Below are 21,564 nucleotides of genomic sequence, written 5' to 3' on the forward strand. Positions count from 1 at the left end.
GAAAAGACAACCCTCAGAATGGGAGAAAATACTTGCAAATGAATCAACAGACAAAGGATTAATCTCCAAAATACATAAACAGCTCAATGTTAAAAAACCAAACAACCCAATCAAATAATGGGCAGAAGACCTAAAAGACATTTCTCCAAAGAAGACATACAGATGGCCAAGAAGCACATGAAAAGCTGCTCAACATCACTAATTATTAGAGAAATTCAAATCAAACCTACAGTGAGGTATCACCTCACACCAGTTAGAATGGGCATCATCAGAAAATCTACAAACAACAAATGCTGGAGAGGGTGTGGAGAAAAGGGAACCCTCTTGCACTGTTGGTGGGAATGTAAATTGATATAGACACTATGGAGAACAGTATGGAGGGTCCTTAAAAAACGAAAAATAGAATTACCATATGACCCAGCAATCCCACTACTGGGCATATAACCAGAGAAAACCATAATTCAAAAAGACACATGCACCCCAATGTTCACTGCAGCACTATTTACAACAGCCAGGTCATGGAAGCAACCTAAATGCCCATCGACAGACAACTGGATAAAGAAGATGTGGTACCTATATACGATGGAATATTACTCAGCCATAAAAAGGAATGAAATTAGGTCATTCGTGGATGGATCTAGAGACTGTCATACACAGTGAAGTAAGTCAGAAAGAGAAAAACAAATATCATCTATTAACACATATATGTGGAACCTAGAAAAATGGTACAGATGAACTGGTTTGCAGGGCAGAAATAGAGACACAGATGTAGAGAACAAACGTATGGACACAAAGCAGGGAAAGTGGCGGGGGTGGTGGTGGTGGTGGTATCAATTAGGAGATTGGGATTGACATATATACACTAATATGTATTAAATAGATAACTAATAGCTAACAGACTACTTCCCAGCCTTCCTTGAAGCTAATGATAGGAATGTTCAAATGGAGCTTCTGAGAGCACCCTTTGGCCCTTCTATTCTTCCAGTTCCTCCTTTCTCCTGCCTAAAGTGTAGATATGATGGCTGGAGCTCTAGCAGCCATTTGGAACCAAAGGGAAAGACCAAGAGAATCACAGAGAACTTGGTGCTGATATCACAGGCCATGAACCAATGTCAGTAGTTAGTCGCCTCCAGGCTTCACATTATACAAGAGAATAGACCCTTAAGTAATTGAGCCACTGTGGTTCGTCTCATACCATTTGAATGTAACCTGTAACCACACAGGGGGTTTGAATGACTATCAAAAAGAGAAAGGGGCTTATTTGTATACCCAGACTGGTGGAACAAGTTATGCCAGGTACATATAAAAATATTGACAAAGTTGGAATGAACCAGGAAGAGAGGGTTGTATTAATAATTTATAAAACATTGATATCATGGAATACCCTGCAGATATTAAAATGGGAAAATTAATTTGTATATAAAATAGATGATATAGAAATAGATATCCTATATTATTTAAAATCAAAAGATGTAATAGATCAAGTGAGAAAATCAGGTTTTGTGAGTACCATGTGCAGTTTCAGAGTCATACCTTTATAGGGACGTGCCTTATACTTTTAAAATCTTTTAAGTTTTTAAAAATAAAAAAAGACTGGAACACTTCTACTGGGAGTGCTGAGCTGCCAGGCAAGAGCTCTAAGAACCCTGAGGCAGCCACGCCGTGGGGAAATCCAGCTGCACAGAGAAATCACGTGTAGGTTTTCTGGTCAGCTGTCCTGTTTTTGAGTCACCCTGACCCAAGTGCCAGACCTGCAGGTGATCGAGCCATCAAATGATTCCAGCCCCCAGCTGGTAAGTCACTCCCAGCCTTCAAATCTCTCCAGCTCTGGGAGTTCCCTGGTGCTCTAATGGTTAGGATTGGGCGCTTTCACTGCTGCGGCCTGGGTTCAATCCCTGGTCAGGGAACTGAGATCCTGCAAGCCGCGTGGCGTGGGCAAACCAAAACAAAAAAATCTCCCCAGCTCAAATTTCAGATACCATGGAGCAGAAACAAACCATATCTGTTGGGTCCTGTTCAAATGCCTGACCCACAGAACCTATGATCGTGACAGAATGGTTGTTTAAAGCCACTAAAAAATGAAAATAATAAAATAAAATAAATAAAGGGAGGGAATGTAACCTGCCATTCTGCCCCCTTTCTTTCTCCTGATCCCTGGAATGTGGGCATGGTGGTGGCCATCTCGGAGAATGCAGACATGGAAAATATCCTAAGGATGGCAGAGCAGTAAGATAGAAGAAGCCTTGGTGCCCGGGTGACTTTGTGGGGCACCACTCAGCCCTGGACATCTCTGTCCATGTAAGAAAAAAACCACTCATTTAAGCCACTATCAACTTGAGTTCCTGTTGCATGCAACCGAACCTGTATTTGAACTAATATAAATACAGATTTGCATACAGATGTGGATGTAGACATAGCGGTAGATATAGATGCAGATAGAATCCTGACTGTTGGATAGATGCCCATCAGGGGCTTGTTATGGAGGAAAAAAGATAAAACTGACACTGACAACGAACAATCTCTCATATCCTAGAAAATAAACTAAACAAATTTTATTACTCGGGGCCTGTTACTAACAACATTATTCCAGTTGCAGTAGTAGAAAACCAAACCAAGCAAGCTTAGCAAACCTGGGGATGTATTGCAGCAGGTGGGCAAAGCTCAGAAAGGGATTCTCTCCTACTGCAGTTGGGCTTTCTCTGTGCAGCATCTGGAGACCCCGAACTCCCAACTCACCAGCTCTGCAGTCAGAGTGGAAAGGAATAGTTCCCATGGACTCCAGCCAGAAAAACCCCAGGGAATTATGTGCATCGGCTTGGACTGAATCACAAGCCAATCTGTGTGCCAGTCTGGGGTCAAGGATGGCTCAGCTTGAGTAACCTGGCCATACCTGCACGAGTCACTGTGACCAAGAGGAGGGAGGCTCTGATTGGGTCACTGCCAACCCATTGCTGTGGTTATCACAAAAAGAAGGGGGTGCAGGTACAGAGTCATGTTACACAAAGTCAATAGCCATCACATATACTGATATTATTGCTAAGGACTGACCTGCATCCCCTCCCCCCACCAGCTCATATGTTGAAACCCTTATCCCCAATGTTATACTATCTGGAGACAGAGCCTTTAGGAGGTAATTAAAGTTAAACGAAGTCATAAGGGTGAAGCCTGAATCCAATAAGACTGTAGCTTCATAAGAAGAGGAAGAGACACCAGAGCACACACACACTCTCTCTCTCTCTTTCTCTGCCTCCCCAACTTTCGTGAAGACTCAGCAAGAAGATGGTCGTCTGCAAGCCAGGAAAAGAGCCCTCACCAGAACCCGACCATGCTGACTTCCTGGCTCAGAATTGACCTCAGACTTCCAGCCTCCAGAACAGTGAGAAAATAAATTTCTGTTGTTTAAGCACCCACTGCCCCCACCCCCGCCCCTGTCTATGGTATTTTGTTACGGCAGCTTGAACCGACTAAGACATATTTCTCTGTATTAGTCAAGGTTCTCCAGAGAAACAGAACCCTGACTAATACAATTATTAATAACAAAATTGTTTACAGTTTTAAGGAACTTACCATCTAATAGGCCCTGTGCTAAGTTATCACTTTATTTATTTATTTTTGGCTACGTTGGGTCTTCGTTGCTGCGTGCAGGCTTTCTCAAGTTGCGGCAAGCGGGGCTACTCTTCGTTGCAGTGCGTGGGCTTCTCATTGCACTGGCTTCTCTTGTTGCAGAGCATGGGCTCTAGGAGAGCGGGTTTCAGTAGTTGTGGCTCAGGGGCTTAGTTGCTCCGCGGCATGTGGGATCTTCCTGGACCAGGGCTCGAACCCGTGTCCCCTGCATTGGCAGGTGGATTCTTAATCACTGCACCACCAGGGAAGTCCCTAAGTTGTCACTTTTAATATCTGCATTTTAGACTCAAGGAAATGAAGGTGCAGGAGATTAAGCAACTTGCCCAGGATCATAGGGCTAGAAAGTGGTCAAGTCAGGATCTGAATCTGGGCAGTCTAGCTCCAAGTGTTAATAGGGCTATATCTAGATGGTGGGAATTTTTATTTTTAATTTTTTGTATTTTTCTGTACTGATTTTTTTTTTTTTTTTTTTTGGCTGTGCCATGAGGCATGCGGGATCTTAGTTCCCCAACCAGGGATTGAACCCATGCTCCCTGCAGTGGAAGCGTGAAGTCCTAACTACTGGACCACCAGAGAATTCCCTGTATTGATTTTTTTTTCTTTTTTGCGGTACACGGGCCTCTCACTGTTGCGGCCTCTCCCATTGTGGAGCACAGGCTCCAGAAGCTCAGGCTCAACGGCCATGGCTCACGGGCCCAGCCGCTCCTCGGCATGTGGGATCTTCCCGGACCGGGGCACGAACCCGTGTCCCCTGCATCGGCAGGCGGACTCTCAACCACTGCACCACCAGGGAAGCCCCCCTGTATTGATTTTTAAAGTGATACATTGCTTCTGGAATCTGAGGAAAACAATAAAGCTATTTCCATTTTTGAAATTAAAAATGGAAGGTCACAAAGCACCTGCATGCTGGAGAGAAGGCACAGCAAGAGGGAAGTCATTAAAAATTTATAGAGATGTGAGTAGTGGTCCTTCCAAAGACACTGACCAAGGATGAGTGTTATATCCTTTACTTCAAGTCAACTAGTCAATTTCACACGTGGGTGTATTAGAACCACTGAAGCAACATGCACTTGGGGGTTTTTCCCAACATCAAGAGTATGTCATGGCCAAGAGAAACTTGAGGCACCCTGAGGCTGCCTTAAGAGAGGTGTGGTGCCCAGAACAAGGGAGGTGAGCCTCACTGCAGTGGCCACACCTGCAGCCTATGTCTAGTTCTGGCCCTTCATTTTAAGAACATTGGTGAACTGGAGTATATTCAGAAGAGGCAACTAAAAAGGTGGGAGGAGTGTGAAGAGGGTCTGAAAACCACGAGGGAGCAGAGGTATTTAGCTTGAAGAAGAAAAGATTCAGGGTGAGGGATGTGAGAGCTGACCTTTAGGTCCAGACCAGTGCAGTCAGAGCTGCCTAATTACAGTAGAAGGTGAACTTCCTGTCCCCGGTCGTATGCAAACCAAGGCTTGGCCACCTGTTGGTGTGGGTGTATGTATGGTCAGATTGATTGCATGTGTGGTTGGACCACAGGGCCAATAAAGCCTCCTTTCATGCTCAGTGTCTCTGCGGCTCTCATTTTTGGAAAGATGTGGGAGGGCTTATCCTGGATGGAGAGTGTTCTGGACTGAATGTTCGCGTCCCCGCAAAATTCACATGTTGTAGCCCTAACCCCCGCCATGTGAATGTACATGGAGATGGGGCTGCTAAGAAATTCGTTAAGGATTGGGTTGGTGTCCTTACAAGAAGAGGCACCAGGGAGCTCTTTCTCTCTCCCCCTCTCCATGGGCCCTAAGGAAAGGCCACGTGAGGATGCCGTGAGAGAGCAGCTGTCCAAGCGAAGAAGCGGGTTCTCACCAGGAACTGAATCAGTCAGCATCTTGATCTTGGACTTTCCTGCCTCTGGAACCGTGAGAAATAAATCTGTTGTTTAAGCCCCTTCGTCTGTGGTATTTGTTGTGGCAGGCCAGAGCTGATTAAGACAGAGAGTTACTGCAGCAGCTACACTAATAGGGTTGAGGAAGAGTTACCCATCTCCTTCCTCCCCTGTAGCTTCCGATTTTTCTCAGTTAATAGAACAGATCTTCCCTCACTGTCGATGGTCTCAAGTCCAGTGGGAAAGGGACACGCAAGACTAAAAGTAAAGCACTGGGGATGGTGGCATTCGGTGAGTATAAGACTGATTTCAATAGTTGTTGCTAGTAGTAACAGTATTTAGGAGTAGTGCTTTTCTACTTTTTCTTTTTCTTTTTTAGCTTTCTGGTACTAGCTTACTCCTCTCCTGGTAATTGTGTCCTGATTTTTTCTGTCTCTCTCTCCAGGGGAGCACATGACCCTGTCCTAAACCAATGTACTCTATTCTCCAGGCCACGTTAATTAATCCAGTGAGAGTATGTGACCCAGTCAGAACCAATGAGACTCCATGAAACTTTTGATGAGACAATTAGGGCAAAGACTCCAGACTTGGAACAGAGAGGATGAGCTATATCTGCAGTAGCTGGAGTAGCTGCAGATAGCTCATGGCCACAATGAGAGAACTTGCAACAGAATGGAGTCAACATACAGGAAATGACCCAAGAGATAAACTGAGTCGTCAGGAATCAGAACACCTGGATCCAGCTGTGCCTGAAAGTCAGACATCTTAGTGAAATGAGACAGTAAGTTCTCTTTTGCTTTCAGCCAAGAGAGTCAGTATTCTTTCACTTGAAACTGAAAGAGTCTTGACAGATACATTACTGTGTGCCCTAAAAGTGTTACAATGATCGTCTGTATAAAGTGCCATGGGAACAGAAAAGAGGCAACTACTAATTACATGCCTGGACTGGGGTGGAGGGACTGTCCAGGGAAGGCTTCTCAGAGGAGGGGCCACTTGAACTGGACTCAGAAGAGCAGTTCACTATGTTGAAAAGATAGGAGAGGCCATTCCAAAGGTTGTCAAAAATGTGGATGGGGAAACAAAGAAATACACCTCTAAATTACCTAAGGGACAATGAGAAAAATCACAGTGGGAAATTAGAAAGCATTTTGAACTGAATGATACAAAAAGTACATATCAAAACTTGTGGGTTGCAGCTAAAACAATACCAAGAGGAAAATTTGTAGCCTTAAAAATTCATAAATTAGAAAAGAAGAAAAGCTAAAAAAGAATGTTTCAAACATCCCTCTCAAGAATTTGGAGAAAGAGCAGCAAGATAAATGCAGAAGAAAATAAGAGAAGGAAAACAGTCAAGAACAGACTGAAAGAGGAAGGAAGTGTGCCCTGGAGATGAGCAACAAAGCCCCAAGCAGAGACACAGGGTATTTGCGGAATGAGGGCCCTGGTGTGGGTGGACAAGAGGGAAGTGGTGAGGCCATTGACTGGAGGGAAGATGGTACCCAGAGCCATAGAAGGTCCTCAGCAGGGTAGTGGGCTGGGGACACATCAGGCCCTTGGAGACTGTCTACACATGAGAGGCATAGGCCCAGATGCCTGGGCCGATTGAAAAGGACAAGAAAAGCCACAAGGACGTCGAGTTCAGTTCCACAGAGGAACCAGCCTCTGTCACCACAGCTGCCTGCTGCTAACTGCCACCCTAACACAGACTCACTTCTCATTCAGGGAAGGGCTCCCAAATCCCTCAGGTGGTCTCTTAGGGGTGCTGGAAGGATGGGGGAGCCGGGTCTCTCCACCTCGGTGCTGTAGACATCTGGGCTGGATGATTCTTTGCTGTGAGGCTGTCCTCTGCATCGTAGGATGTCAAGCAGCATCCTGGGCTTCTAGACGCCAGCAGTAACAACCGGAAGTGTCACTAGACATTGCCAAGTAGCCCCTGGAGAGGACCCCTGATTTGGTGTTGTAGTGGGAGCGGTGTTGGACCCACAATCTTACTGATGACATCGCAGGTGAACCTCAACCCTTAGGGCCGAGAGAGCCTGGGCGGGCCTCCTTCTTTTGAGCCTCTACACCCCCACCTGCAGATGGGAAAATAACGAGGATGCAATGAGGTCACCACGGCTGGCCGAGTAGGGGCTCAACAGACAGCAGGGGTTATGATTATGCTTCTCAGTGATAATTATTCCACCTGCTCCAGGCTGAAGGGGGTGGACTGCAAGTACGCCTGGGTTCCCAGCACAGCCTCAGCCCAGGGTCATCCTTGCCTTCTCGCTCTCTTTCCTCACCCTGAACCCACGTGTCAGGAAGTCTTGCCGGTCTACCTTCAAAACACACCCAGACTCCAAGGTCAGCACCTGCCCTGAGCCACCAGCATCCCTCACCTGGATGATCACAGCAAGCTGCTGCTCACCGCTCTTCCCACTTGTGCCTTCGGACCCCCACCGTGCTCCGCAACAAGAGAAGCCACTGCAATGAGAAGCCCGTGCACCGCAACGAAAGGTAGCCCCTGCTCGCCGCAACTAAAAACAAAGCCCGCGCGCAGCAACGAGGACCCGACGCAGCCAAAAATAAATATATAAATAAATTTATGAAAATAAATAAATAAAACAAAAATCTGATCTCATCACTTCCATGTTGGGGAAGTGTTTGGGGAAGGCCCCCCAAAACCTTCCTGTCATTTGTAGAATAAACCCAAAGTTCTGGGACTAGCCTGGTGGTCAGGTGGTTAAGACTCTGCGCTTCCTAAGCAGGGCGTGCAGGTTCAATCCCTGGTGGGGGAACTAGGGTCCCTAATGCCGCATGGTGCGGCCAAAAGAAACAAACAAATAAAAGACCCGAAGTCCTTAGGGTGCCAGCAAGGCCCTCCGTGGCTGGTCCCCACCTCCAGGGAATTCATCGCCTCACCCCCTCGCTCTCTGCTTCTGACACTCTGGCCTCCCTGCTATTCGTGGATCACAGCGTGCCCTTCTCAGGGCCTTTGCCCAGGCTGCCCCTCCACCCGGAACATTCTCCCTCTCCCACCTCCAGATGCGTGCATGGCCCATTCCTTTACTCCCGTCAAGCCCGTGTTCAGACGCCCCCACCCCTCAGCGAGGCTTTCCCTGGCCTCCCCCAACGGCAGCTCTCTGCCCTTCTTTCCCTCACCTCCCTGGCCTGTTCACTGCCACCCGACCTCACTCAGTGCGCTCATGCCCATCTCCTGGCTGTCTGTCCCCACAGTAGACATGCAACTTCATTAGGGCCGTGATTTGTCTGTTCTGTTCACTGCACAGCCCCCCACCCTCAGAGCAGTGCCTGGCGCATAGTAGGTGCTCATGAAATATTTGTCGAGTGATTGCATGGGTATTTCAAGGCCCTCCTTTCCACCATCACCCCCATTCCACCCCCACTTTCGACTCATCCCAGGAAATAGGCACCCCTGCCGTTCCCGAGTCAGGATGGCCTGCAGATGACAAGGCCCTTTCAGCCTCAAACACCACGTGTGGCTCCCAGGGCTCTGCTTTCCCCTCCGGCTTCACCTACCACCTCACTCACCTCACACTGTGTGCTCCAGCCAGGTCAGGCTGTTCCTCCAGGTCTTTGCCTGTGCTGTATCCTCCACCAGATGCCCTCTCGCCCCTGCCATCTCCTGGTAAACTGGTTCTCATCCTTCAGATTTCACTGGAGATGTCACCTCCTACAGGAAGCTTTCCTTGATGCCCCAAGACTGGGTGAGTCATCCCTCCTCTGGGCCCATGCTTCCCTCATCGTGCTGTGAGCCTCACTGCATTATTGGGGCTTTTCCATGTGACTGCAAGTTCCACGTGGGCAGGAACTGGTCTTGGATCCCCCAGGGCCTAGAATCTTCTGGGACTCAAGAAATGTGATTCAAGTGAATCAGTGGATGAATGAACACTCTGGATTAGCCTCGGAGGTCACTTCCTGTCCTCCAGCCCCTCCCAGGGCCTGGGCAGGAGTGAAGGAAAGTCCTCATCCTCCTTAATCACACTGATTGGTTGACAGTCTCCTCTGATGTCTTCTGAGGTACAAAGTTCCCCTCCTGAGCATGATCGCTCTTTTTAGACTCCCGAAAGTCACCTGGTTCTTTCCATTTTATGGCATTAGTAGAAGATTCCGGCCCAATGGACCTCTCATGGGCACGCCCAGAGCCACTCCTAATGGAATCACCGTGAGCACATCCTAGCACCACTTTTTCTCAGAGTGAGCTCCTCACCCATCGTTTCATATCTTCCTCCCCAGAGCCCAGTGAGCTGGCCGGGCAAAGACTGATCTCTCCAGGCTGGGAGGATGGAGTCAGGTGACCAAGGAAAGACCAAGTTCTGCTCCCCCGAGTGGGGAGGAAGGATGGCTGAGGAGAGGGACTGCAATGTTCAGAGTCCAGTTTCCCCCCACCTCCACCCTGCTCCAATCACCTTAGACCGAAGCCTGATTATTTCCCTGTAACCCACATGCAAATCTTGACGCCCAGCAGAGAGGGTCCTTATCTCTCTATGGCTGAGGTGGGGGCAGGTTGGGGACACAGATGTGCTCATAGAGCCATGTGCGACACACCACTTAAAACAGTAGCAGGCGGCATGATTGGGACTCGCTACTGGCATTAGTGGAAGATTCCCGCCCAATGGACCTCTCATGGGCACGCCCAGAGCCACTCCTAATGGAATCAGTGCCAAGGGCTAGTATCTTATTTAGTCCCCCAAATGGCTCCAGGAGGCAGCTGCTATTATCACCCCATCCCACAGATAAAGAACTGAGGCACAAAGAGTTTAAGTAACTCGTCCATGGTTGCTCAGATGGACGAGTTACGCAATGAAAGGAATTTGAGCCTGCTAACCACTGCCCCATCACCTTTCTCACAAAAGTCCATGCACATCCCCCTGTGTACATCTGAACAGCTCTCACATACACACACGTGCACATGAAATCACACCCCTGCTCACGCACCCATGCACACGTGCAACCTGAGGTCTCAGAAGTAGATCCCCAGCTATTGGGAGATGCATCAACCGTGGTCACGTGGGCCAGTGAGGACTCAGCCCCCTCTCTCACACTCCCTCTTCAGGCACATTCACACACAGGCGTGCACGTCCCTGTTCACGTGGCTGCACAGAAAGCACACAACAGCCCCATCCACCCATGTTCACCCGTGTGCAGGTACACACACGGTCACGTGAACACAGGCACATGTACGTGTACACGTGCACACTTGCATAAAAGCAAATACTTATTGAGCATCTACTATGTGCCAGACACTGTGCTGGGGACATAGCAGTGACAAAAACAGAGTTCCCGCCTTCCCCACATGTGTAATGGATGGGGGGGGGGAGGTGGCACGCTCCTGTGTAGACATGCAGGCACCATGGTCAAATCAGACAGGTCCTGGTTATTGAGTATTCTCTCTGCAGAGCTGAGCCCTCCCATGCACCAGGGACTTTGAGTACTGTTCCCCACATGCGCACACAGGAGTAGACCCTCTCGCTCTCTGCTGGAGCCACAGGGCACAACCTGGGTCTTGGCAGGAGGTGGGTCGTGCAGGCGACAGAGACCAGCATTATTTGCAGCACCCTTTGTGGTCGGAAGATCCCCAAGCCTCTGTCAACCCGCCTGAAACCAGACCATGATCCAAGTGACAAATCCACACACATTTGCTGACGTGCCCAACCCCACCTGTGTGTGTGCACACGTGTGTCAGCCTCCAGGGCCTCCCACCCCACCAAGAGCCGTTGCCCCAAAGTCCCCAACCTCCTCCTCTTCCCCCATCTTGCACGGGAGGGAGCCGTGGCCCCGAGTCACCTGGGTCTTCCAAGAGGCTGCGCACGCAGGGAGGAAGGGCTGCAATGACTCTGCTTCCAGGCAGCTGTGGTGAGTTTCTGCAAAGACTCCCTTCCTCAAAGAGGCTCCTCTTTACTGAAAATTCAGGCTGCCGTGGTTTCCCCACATTCACATGGGGAAAAGGTCAAACTCACAAAAGTATTTACCAAGAACTGTCAGACAATCAACAAGCATTTACTGACAGCAGCAGCTTGCAGGCTGGGCTGGGTGCAGCAGGGAAAGGGGAGGAGGAAGAAGCACAGGTCTTGTCCTTCAGAGGTCAGGGGCCACGAGGGAGCTGTGGTTAGCCGTGGGGGGAGGGGAGGAGGGGTCCAGGCAGAGGGAGCTGCACGCGCAAAATCTAGTTGTGGGAAAGCATGTCCCGGTTAGACTGAAACAAGGGTTCTGTGGTCCCCCCAAATAACAACGGGAGGTGTGCTGGTCAGCCATCAAAAAGGAAACAACAAAAACCTGGTGTGTGGTGTTTGCTGCTTTCCATGTTGTAAATACTCCCACCCTGGCCACTTTCAAGCTACCAACATGATGTCACAGAATGCAGGGCAGAGTAAAAATGACACAGCTGCTCTCTGGAGCTGGTGCAAACCAGCCTTACGATGCCCACTGGTCCACAGCCTTCTCTTCCCAGGGACACATGGAGGATGCAGCCAGGGCCTTGGTGCCCAGGGCAGGGCAAGAGTCTCAGTTAGAAGCGCTCAGGGATGAGAACAAAATCACTTGTTTATCCTTTGACGTATATTCTGATATGTCCTTTCATGAACTCAGCACCCGCCCCATGCAAGACAACGGGCACCCCAAGATGTCTCAGATCATCCCTACCTGTGCTGATGGGGAAGCACAGGTGTAAGGAGCCCGGAGGAGAGGCACCTAACCAAAGTCTAGGGAGCCAGAGGACTTCCTGGAGGTGGGGGCATCTAAGCGGAAAGGTGACAGAGTAAGGCAGTGAGTAAGGGGTAGAAAAGAGTATTTCCAAGCAGAGGAAACAGCATGAGCAGTGATTTAGTGATCTCATACACTTCTTGGTTAACCCAGAAAAAGTATCCTGTTTAATAGACTTCTTCAATGAGCCAGTGCTCATCTAAATGCTATGTAAATCTTCACTCATTTAATCCTCAGATGACCCTAGGACAGACTTAGTATTTTTAGCCCCATTGTACAGATGGGACAACTGAGATGAGAGAAGTTCAGTCAACATGCCGGTGATGGCTGGTTTGCTCTGCCTCCCCCCTCTACTGCCTCTAAGCATCTGAAGTGGGTGTGGCTTGGGGAAATTTTAGGGAGTACCCAGACATGGCAACCAACTGTAACTTTAGTCTGGGGTTTAATTAATTGTCAGAGTGTGGGAAGTGATCAGTTCAGCTAAAGCATACCACCCCCACCTGCCCTTCACACACAAACAAGGTAAGAGTGTTATCCATTGTGGAACTGTTTACCAAGGATGTCCAGCAGTCAGTCAGCAAACCTTTTCTGGCATCTTCACGTCTTGGCCCAGCCCAGGGCTGGGATGTTTGGACTGAGTCCTTGTTCACTTTTTGTTTTAATATTTTATTTATTTATTTTCACTGAACACTTTGTCTGAACCCGGCCCTGGGCTGGGGGCTAGGAGACACAGAAGAAATATAGTTTCTGCCCTCAAGGCAGTCTGGTCAGAGAAACAGGAGTAGTAATTTTCTGTATGTTCAAAATAGTCCATTGTTAAAAACAAAAAATAAAACTGGCAATCATAAGTGATAATAAAGGGATGTGTATAAAAGAGAGAACAATTCTGCCTTGTGTTTAGTGAAAGGTTCTGGGGAAATGCCCACTGTAACTGGGTCTTAAAAGATGACGTTTCATCAGTGGTATCAGGGGATGTGCGGAGGGAAAATTGGGAGTGACTGCTAATGACTTGGGGTTTTTTTGCGAGGAAGGGTGTGGTGGGTGATGATGGGATTAGATAGCAGTGATGGATTCAACATTGTGAATATACTAAAACCCAGTAAATTGTATATTGTTAAGTAATTAAAATGGAGAATTTTATGCTATGTGAATTCTATCTAAAAAAACCAAACCAAAACAAAACAAGAAAACGCTGTTTCAAGCAGGAGCCCTGCGGTTGTAAGTGACAGAACTAGCTTTTTAAAATGGGTTTACTGGCTCATAAAAAGATTTTTTTTGAGTTGGAGAATATAGTTTCAGGCATGGGTGGATCAAATAATGTCTTCAGATTGGAGGGCTCCACCTCTGGGATCTGCTTGCTTTTGTATCGGCTTTACCTTAAGCAGGCTGAGTAAAACTCAGCTGTTCCCCCTGCCCCCCATCCCCACCCAAAAATAAAGGTTCTCAGGAGTCCAGGCTTATAACCTACCAGTTTAGGAAGCACAGAGGAAAGAACAGATCTTTTTTCTAATGGTCTCAGTGATCATATCAGGAAAGGCTCTCATTGGTCAGTTTTAATCACATGCCCATCCCTGAATGAACCACTATACGGACTGGGGAAGGAACACTCTGAATGGCCAAGCCTATGTGTCCTATTGGAAGGCTGAGAGTGAGATCAGTTCCTTGGAAACAACATGAACTAAGAGTAGGGAGAGATTGTCCCCAAGGAAGACCAGGTCCTGTTAATAGAAGAAGGAGTAGATGCTGGGCAGACAGAAGCAGAATCCCTCTGTATGAGGATGGAGAGGTGTCTGATGGAGACGTGGGGGAGGGCACACTTGGTAGGGGGAAGGGCATGAGCAAAGGCTTGGGGTTTTCAGATACATAATGTGGTCTGGGTACAGCGGTCAGGTCATGGTGTCTAGGGGTTCCCATGTACGATTCTGACACCAATTCTAATATGTGTGTGTGCTCTTCCACACCACCAAGAAATTTACTCAATTCTGTCACTCTCTACCCAAAGATAGCATCAGATCTCACAGGCTGAGGGCTCAGTCCTACAAGCCTGTCCCCCACCCCCTACTTCAGACACCAATTGCAAGTCCAGGCTGTCCCCTGTGCTTCTGATCAACTTGCAATAGAGTGGAGGTTCTGACAACCCCCTGGTCAGGTTTGATTAATTTGCTAGTGCAGCTCACATGGCTGAGAGAAACATTTGATTTACTAGTTTCTCATTTATTAGGAAAGGATTTAACCCAGGAACAGCCAGATGGAAGAGATGCATTAGGGCAAGGTATGGGGAAAGGGCACAGAGCTTCCAGGTCATCTCCAGAACTAGCCAATCTCCCAGCACCTCCAAATGTTCACCAAACCAGAAGCCCCCCAACCCTGTCCCTTTGAGTTTCTGTGGCAGCCTCATCATATAGGCTCGAATGATCATATCATTGGCCATTGGCGATTGAACGCAATCTCCAGCCCCTCTCCCTTCCCAGGAGGTTGAAGGGAGGGACTGTCAGTTCCCCTCTAATCATAAGGTTGGTTCCCCTGGCAACCAGCCTCCATCCTTAGGTGACCTAGGGGCTTCCCAAAGCTCACCTCATTAACATAACAAAAGACATTTAATGCTCTTGTCGCTTAGGAAATTCTGAGGGTTTTAGGAGCTCTGTGCCAGGAACAGGGACGAAGACCAAATATATATTTCTTATTATAAGTCGTTATATCACACAAGGTCATGTGTCTGGGGAGTAGTATGGGCTGAAGGAATGAGAAGGGAGGAGCCAGGAGCCAGGCTGCAAAGGGTTTGGGCTCTGGTCTGTAGACCCACATCTTCCAAACTTTTGTCCCTCATCCACACTGCCACAATTTATTTCTTCCAGATTTACGTGTTTGTCCATCACTTTAAAAAAATTAATTAATTTATTTTTGGCTGCGTTGGGTCTTGGTTGCTGTGTGCACGCTTTCTCTAGTTGCAGCGAGTGGGGGCTACTCTTCGTTGCGGAGTACAGGCTCTAGGCGCATGGGCTTCAGTAGTTTGTGGTGTGTGGGCTCAGTAGTTGTGGCTCGCAGGCTCTAGAGCGCAGGCTCAGTAGTCGTGGCGCACGGGCTCATTTGCTCCGCGGCACGTGGGATCCTCCTGGACCAGGGCTCAAACCCATGTCCTCTGCATTGGCAGGAGGATTCTTAACCACTGTACTGCCAGGGAAGCCCTCCATCACTTTTAAACTTTTTCTTCATATTGACATACTTGTTTTATTTAAAGAATTTTATTTTTAGAAGAAACATTGTCTTCATCACAAATGGAAAACCAGCCTTCCTTTTCATAAACAGAAATGAACTATAAAAACAAAAACAATGACACCAAAAACGAATTATGAAATTCTAGCTAGATACTGTAGCCTGTGGAAGCCTAGTCAGATGAAGAGAAAGAGAATTGAAAAAGGGATCACTTTCTCGATGTCCTTTTACCCCACACCCACGTTCCACTTCAAATCATCTTAGGGACCCCACGGGTTTGTGTCCCCCACCTGGATTACCCCAGGGGTATGTGTGCCACACTTCTGGCTAATGCAAGCCAGGAGGTACCGTGAGCAGGAAAGGGAGATGGGGTGCTAGGAACAGGGTGCCAGCGCCCGAATCTCGGTAGAGAGGGAGGAGGGCGTCGCCTGGAGTAATGCTCACTCTTTCGATTTAGCAGTTGAGACCAGGACCCGGAAGGAGACAGTGTGCGGAGGGTAATGAAGAACTTAGCTGAGGATACACTGAGTCTGAGATGTGGGCACATCCATGTGGAGATCCATTCATTTGTTCAGAGTATTTCTTGAGCACCTACTATGTACCACACTCTGTTCTAAAGCCCCAGGGTACAGCAGTGGACCAACCAACCCAAAATCTCTGTCCCCGTGAAGTCTACCTTCTAGTGGGAGAGGCATGGGAGACCTGATGAGAAATCAAGGACAATATTTCATACAATATATCATAACTGATGTCACATGAGATAGCGATGTTTACTACAGGGGACATATCTGGGTGGGAGATGTGGAAATTGAGATACATCCAATAGCATTTGGCTATATGGGTCTGGAGTTCAGGGGAGAGATCTGGGCTGGGGAGACATATTTAGAAGGCATCATTCATTCAGTCATTCATGCACTGAACCAATGTTTCTTGAGCACACTCTGTGGGCCAGGCACAATGCTGGGTGCTGGGCAATACAGTCCCTACCCCATGAAACTCTGGTCTAGATTTGGTAAAGGTTGTGGTTGGCTACAATCTGTATGGACACAGATAAGATTCCCCGTGGGGTGTGTGTGTGTGTGTGTGGCCCAGGACAGGCCCTGAGGACTCCCAACATTTCAGGGAGGGCAGAGGAGACCCGGGAAGGGAGCCTGTCCAGGAGCAAACAGCCTGCAGCAAGAAAACCAAGAAGGGCAGAGCCTCAAGAACAAGGGAGAGGCTGGTGCTGGGGGACGCTAGGGAGTGAAACAGGCCTGGACCTGGCAGCTGCTGTCCATAGAAGCAGGCTCCTGGCAGAAGTGCTTCTGCACAGAGACGGCTGAGGAGTGGGTGTGCTCTAAGGAAGCGGAGACAGAGAGAGAAGACTGCTTTCGAGAACTGTGTCTGGGGAGGGAAAGAGAGACAGAGACAGAGAGACAGAGACAGAGAGGCAGAGGCAGAGACAGAGGCAGAGACAGCTAGAGACAGAGACAGAGAGACAGAGAGAGGGCAAGTTGGAAGCTGGTGGAAGGAAGCTTTGGTTGTCTGCAGATGGAAGGGACCAGGACAGCTATACGTGGTGATGGGAAGAAGCCTGCACAGGGAAAAAGCTGAAAACACAGGGGAGTGATGGTGTTTGGAGGTGGAGGGCTCAATCTTGGAGAGAAAGAACGACTCCATGTCAGGAATGGCTACGGAATTTGAGGGGCTCAGAGCAAAATGAAAACTCAGGGCTTCTTCTTCAAAAAGTACTAAGAATTCAAGATGGTGACTCTTGGTACCTGGACGGGGGGCAGGCAAGAGGCTCACTTCGGCTGAGTTGCAGCCTCTGGCCGCCCGGCAGACACACCTGGGGTGGGAATGGTCACCGCCATACTCTTCACCAAGATCCCATGAGGTGAGCAACCGACCTCCACCCTCCCTTGTGCCTTCCTTGTGTCCAGCCCCCTTCAGTGGATACTGGATGCAGGTGGGAAGCGGGAGGCCAAGTAGTATCTAGAGGGCCAGGGGGTGCAGGAGCCGGTGGCTATGACCCTCTCCCAGGGGGGCGGGCAGATGGCTGGAGGTGGGAGTTTCGAGCAGAGACTCCAAGCCCTTGGTGCATGCCTCACTGCCCCATGGGGCTTCCCTTACAAAGCACAGACTCAGAAATAAAAGTATTAAGAATTTCAGGAAAGGGACCTCAGAGCATCGTATTCCAAGCACAGGGCCCTGCAGCACTAGTGCCCTGGTGGCCTGTCCATGAAGTTCAGCCCTGCCCCACGTTCACTTTAACAAGAAATGGTGGATGTGACGGAGGTACGGAGCAGGCAGAGTTCTGACAGAACCCTCCGGAAGTGGAGATTGAGTGGCAAAAATGAGGGAGAGGACGGTGATGGGTGAAGGGCTTGAGGAAACGAAGGCTGGGATGTGTCCAGATGAATGAGGAGTATCTGTGGATTCGTTTCCTATTGCTGCTGTAATAAATGCTACAAATCCAGTGGCTTGAAATACAAAAATGTATTACCTTATAGTTCTAGGGTCAGAGGTCTGAAACTGGTCTCACTGAGCTAAATATCAAGGTGTCAGCAGGGCTGCATTCCCTCTGGAGATGCGAAAGGAGAGTCTGTTCCTAGACTTTCCCAACTTCTAGTGGTTGCCTGCATTCCTTGGCACCTGGCCCCTTCTTCCATCTTCAAAGCCAGCAGCGGAGCATCTTCAATTCTCTCTCTGACTCTAACCCTCCTACATCCTTCTTTCACTTATAAAGACTCTTGTGATTATATCAGTCCATCCACGTAATCCAGGATAATCTCCCATCTCAAGGTCAGTTAATTAGCAATTGAGATTCCACCTGCAATCTTGATTCTCCCTTGCAGTGTAATATGTCCACAGTTTCCAGAGATTAGGACGTGAACATCTTTAGGGGTCCATTATTCTACCAACTACAGTCTTTAAGGCTGCTTTATGGCTTTAAAGCTGTTTTATGGCTTTTCTTGTTTAAACCAAGAAAATCTACGTGGTTTAAACAAAAGAATGTTTATGGTTTATTTCAGAATCCAGAGGTCGATTTGATCACTTGATGATATAATCAAGGACCCAGGCCCTTTTTTTTCCTCTCACTCTGCCCCACTCAGAGCACTGTCTTTCTTCTCCTAGCTTGTCCCCTCATGATCACAAGATGGCTGCCAAACCACCAGACATCACATCCAAAGCAGAAGAGAAGGTGGCAAAGGGGCCTTCCTTAACACTGCTCTCTTTGACTAGAAAGGAGAACTGCGAGCTTTCTCTGTGGTTCCATGGCAGAGAGGAAGGACAGACAGACCAGATATGTTGACCAACTCAAGCTGAATTTACCAGCTGGAAATCAGGAAATGCCATTTCCCAGATGGGGTGGTGTGTCAGTGTATAAGAGTGAGGGGTCCAAGTGGCCAGAGTCAGAGATCAGTCTATGGTTGGGGTCAAAGATTATTCTGTTGCCAGGGCTAGGGGTCAGCAGGTGGCTGGGGTCAGTGTGCAGCTAAGATCATGAATAGGTCCACAGCATGGGTCAGGAATCAGTCTACAGCTGGGTCAGAGGTCATTCTGTAGTTGGAGTCAAGTATCAAACTGGAGCTGGGATCAGAAGTTTGTTTAGTGTTTCTCTCTCTCTGCATCTTGGTCTCTCTTGTTTTGTTCTCCTTCTCTGGAAAGACCTGTCTTATATAATATATATGAATATATGATGAGAAATGCATGACAGAAACCTCTGCAAAGATACAAACACTGACTCTGCACATGGACCATGTCTAGAAGTGATGTGGACACATACACAGTTGATGGGGTGATGCCATCAGGACCATTTCTGTGTCGGATTTCTATTGGTCCAGTCTGTCCTTTTCAAAATAAAGTGACATTAAATTTAGACTATTATTATCTCCTTTAATTATGTTTTATGACACCCACAGACCCATTCAGTATAATAACAAGAATGCTAGGAAACGCTCGGACAGCATTAACCATGTGCAGGCACCATTCTGAGCCTTATGTGTGCTCCATGAGGTCAGTACTATTATTATTCCCATTTTACAGAAGAGGAAGGAAGCACCGAGGGGTTCCATGACTGGCCCTGAGCCACACGGCTGGTCCTCGGAGCACCCTGAGTTCTGAATGTATGTCAAGCCCTTTGACAGGTGCTGGAGGGGATGGAGGAGAAAGGCAGGGATGAAAGAGAGGAGAGGTCGGGAGGGTGGAGGTAGCCCAGGCCTAGTTTTCTGGGCTTTCTGGGCATGGTACCTCCATAGGCACAGAGGCAGGCGCTGGGCAAGAGTGAGCCACTAGGGGGCAGCAGGGACCAGTGAGCTGGTCTCCAGCCAGTCTGATCTCCACTGGCCAGGCGTCCTCAACTCAATAATAAAGCTGGAAAAGGGTGGGATTTTAAGGAAGAACTGGCGCTGTCCTGCTGCTGTCAGGAAGCTCAGGCCAGTTCGTCACAAGAGCAGCTGGGCATAGCCTGGCCTTCACCCATCAAGACATCTGCTCCTCACTCCACCACTGTGGGCTGCAGGGTACTTCTCTTATCCATCTTTGATAGGGAGGAAACAGACCCAGAGCGGTCAACACCTTGCCCACAGTCACAGGGCTCCGAATTGGCACAGGCAGGTTCAAACCGAGGCAGGATGAGTGCAGAGCCTTGCTTCTCTGAGTCTCAGTGTTCTCACCTGTAAAAGTGGTATAAGAATCTAGGCAAACGGCAGACAAGAGTGGTTAGGAGTCAGGGTACGTCATGGAAAAGTCTCGCACAGAGGTCTCCGGCTGCTGTGAGGATCCGGTGAGGTCATGCCTCCCTTGCAGCGGGGTCTCAGAAACTTCTTGCTGTTTGTGTTGTTGTTGTTTTTTTTAATGAATAACTTTCGTGGGAAAATAATGTCAGACAGGTTATTCAACAGGATGTTAACGGAGATACACCTTCAAAAACAAACATATACATTTTGGGACCGCCCACGAAATGCCAGGTGCTGGGGAGGGGGTCAGGATTTCCGGTGTTTTTCACTTGCCTATTTATTAACCTAAAACGTTTAGGTTTTCCCTGAATCGGAGAAGGCTGACACGTGCCGATTTAGTAATCAGAAAAAAGCGGTAAGTAGGGGTTTTGTTTAAAAAAAAAAAAAACAAAAAAAACAAAAAACTAAAGCGGAAACGACCCCCCCATCCTGCCACCCCCACCTTCTGGAAAAATCTTTGTAAAATTGAGGCGGGGGGGTGTGCGGGGCTAGGGCGGGGGGACCCCGAATTCAATGCCTCTGGAGGTCTCCTGGGTTCTTCTGAGACCTTCCAGTCTCCGGCCGCGCCCAGCCCCCTTTGGTGCTGCTACCCTGGGGAACCCCTCCTGCTCTCCATACCTCTGGTCCAGACCGGCGAGGGGCGCTGGGAAACTCACGCGGCCAGCATCTCGCTCCGCCCACACCTGCCGCCTACTTCCTACTTGGTGGGGCGGTCCCCCGCTGGTCCCAACCGATCCATTAGACCCCGCCCCTCAGTAGCTCTGGGGCAAACGTTTGATGCAACCGGTCCCTCCTCTCTCCTTTCATCTCTTCGGACCCTATCGTCTCTTCTCTACGCTGAGGCAATTGCTAAAGTTGTACCCTGGACTGTAATGATCTAGCCCTGTCCTCCTGTCCAATACCAATAATGTAATCACTAGCCACTTGGGGCTATTTAAAACTTTTGGGGGGGGCTGTTTAAATTTAAATGTTAATTCAATAAAATTAAAAAATCATTTCCTCGGTCACACTAACCATATTTCAAGTGTGTAATAGCCACACATGGCTAGTGCCACTGTATTGGACAACGTGAAAGCTCTCCAGCACAGCAAAAATTTCTGTTGAATAGCATTATTCTGGACACTCATTTGTCTTGCTATAAATCCCTTCCTAATGTAACAGAGCGGGACGGGACCTTCTGGGGCCTTCTGGGGACAGACCCCTCCCCCATATCCTCTGCTGCAGCTCCTCTATGAAGTATTGATATCTAGATAATAGCATCTGATGCACATTTCCTCAGTTGTTTTTACAGATGCTAAAACCACCACTAAATGGAAGAAAGTAACTGCTTGATACTGATGACCCCAGACCTACTGGCGCCTAAGAATTGATACCTCACCATCAACCAATCAGAAAACTGTGCACGAGCTGATCACTCACCCTGTGACCACACCCCCCCCA

At 48.5% G+C, this 21,564-nt stretch overlaps 1 protein-coding gene across 3 annotated transcripts in view; it reads right to left on the bottom strand.

The window, feature by feature from the left end:
* The window catches only part of IL21R (interleukin 21 receptor), a 53,515-nt gene extending 42,217 nt beyond the window's left edge, over nucleotides 1-11,298 (bottom strand). The window contains exon 1 of one of the 3 annotated variants that reach the window (XM_024744204.1): nucleotides 11,276-11,298. The gene's annotated coding sequence lies outside the window, so the exon portion shown is untranslated. Of the gene's footprint in view, nucleotides 1-7,199; nucleotides 7,879-9,019; nucleotides 11,208-11,275 lie in introns of those variants that run through there. The other 2 variants (XM_024744203.1, XM_024744202.1) reach the window with 2 other exon arrangements.
* Nucleotides 11,299-21,564: the final 10,266 nt, after the last annotated feature.

Source organism: Neophocaena asiaeorientalis, unplaced genomic scaffold (assembly GCF_003031525.2).
Source record: "Neophocaena asiaeorientalis asiaeorientalis breed wild unplaced genomic scaffold, Neophocaena_asiaeorientalis_V1.1 scaffold91, whole genome shotgun sequence".
Classification (NCBI taxonomy): domain Eukaryota; kingdom Metazoa; phylum Chordata; class Mammalia; order Artiodactyla; family Phocoenidae; genus Neophocaena; species Neophocaena asiaeorientalis.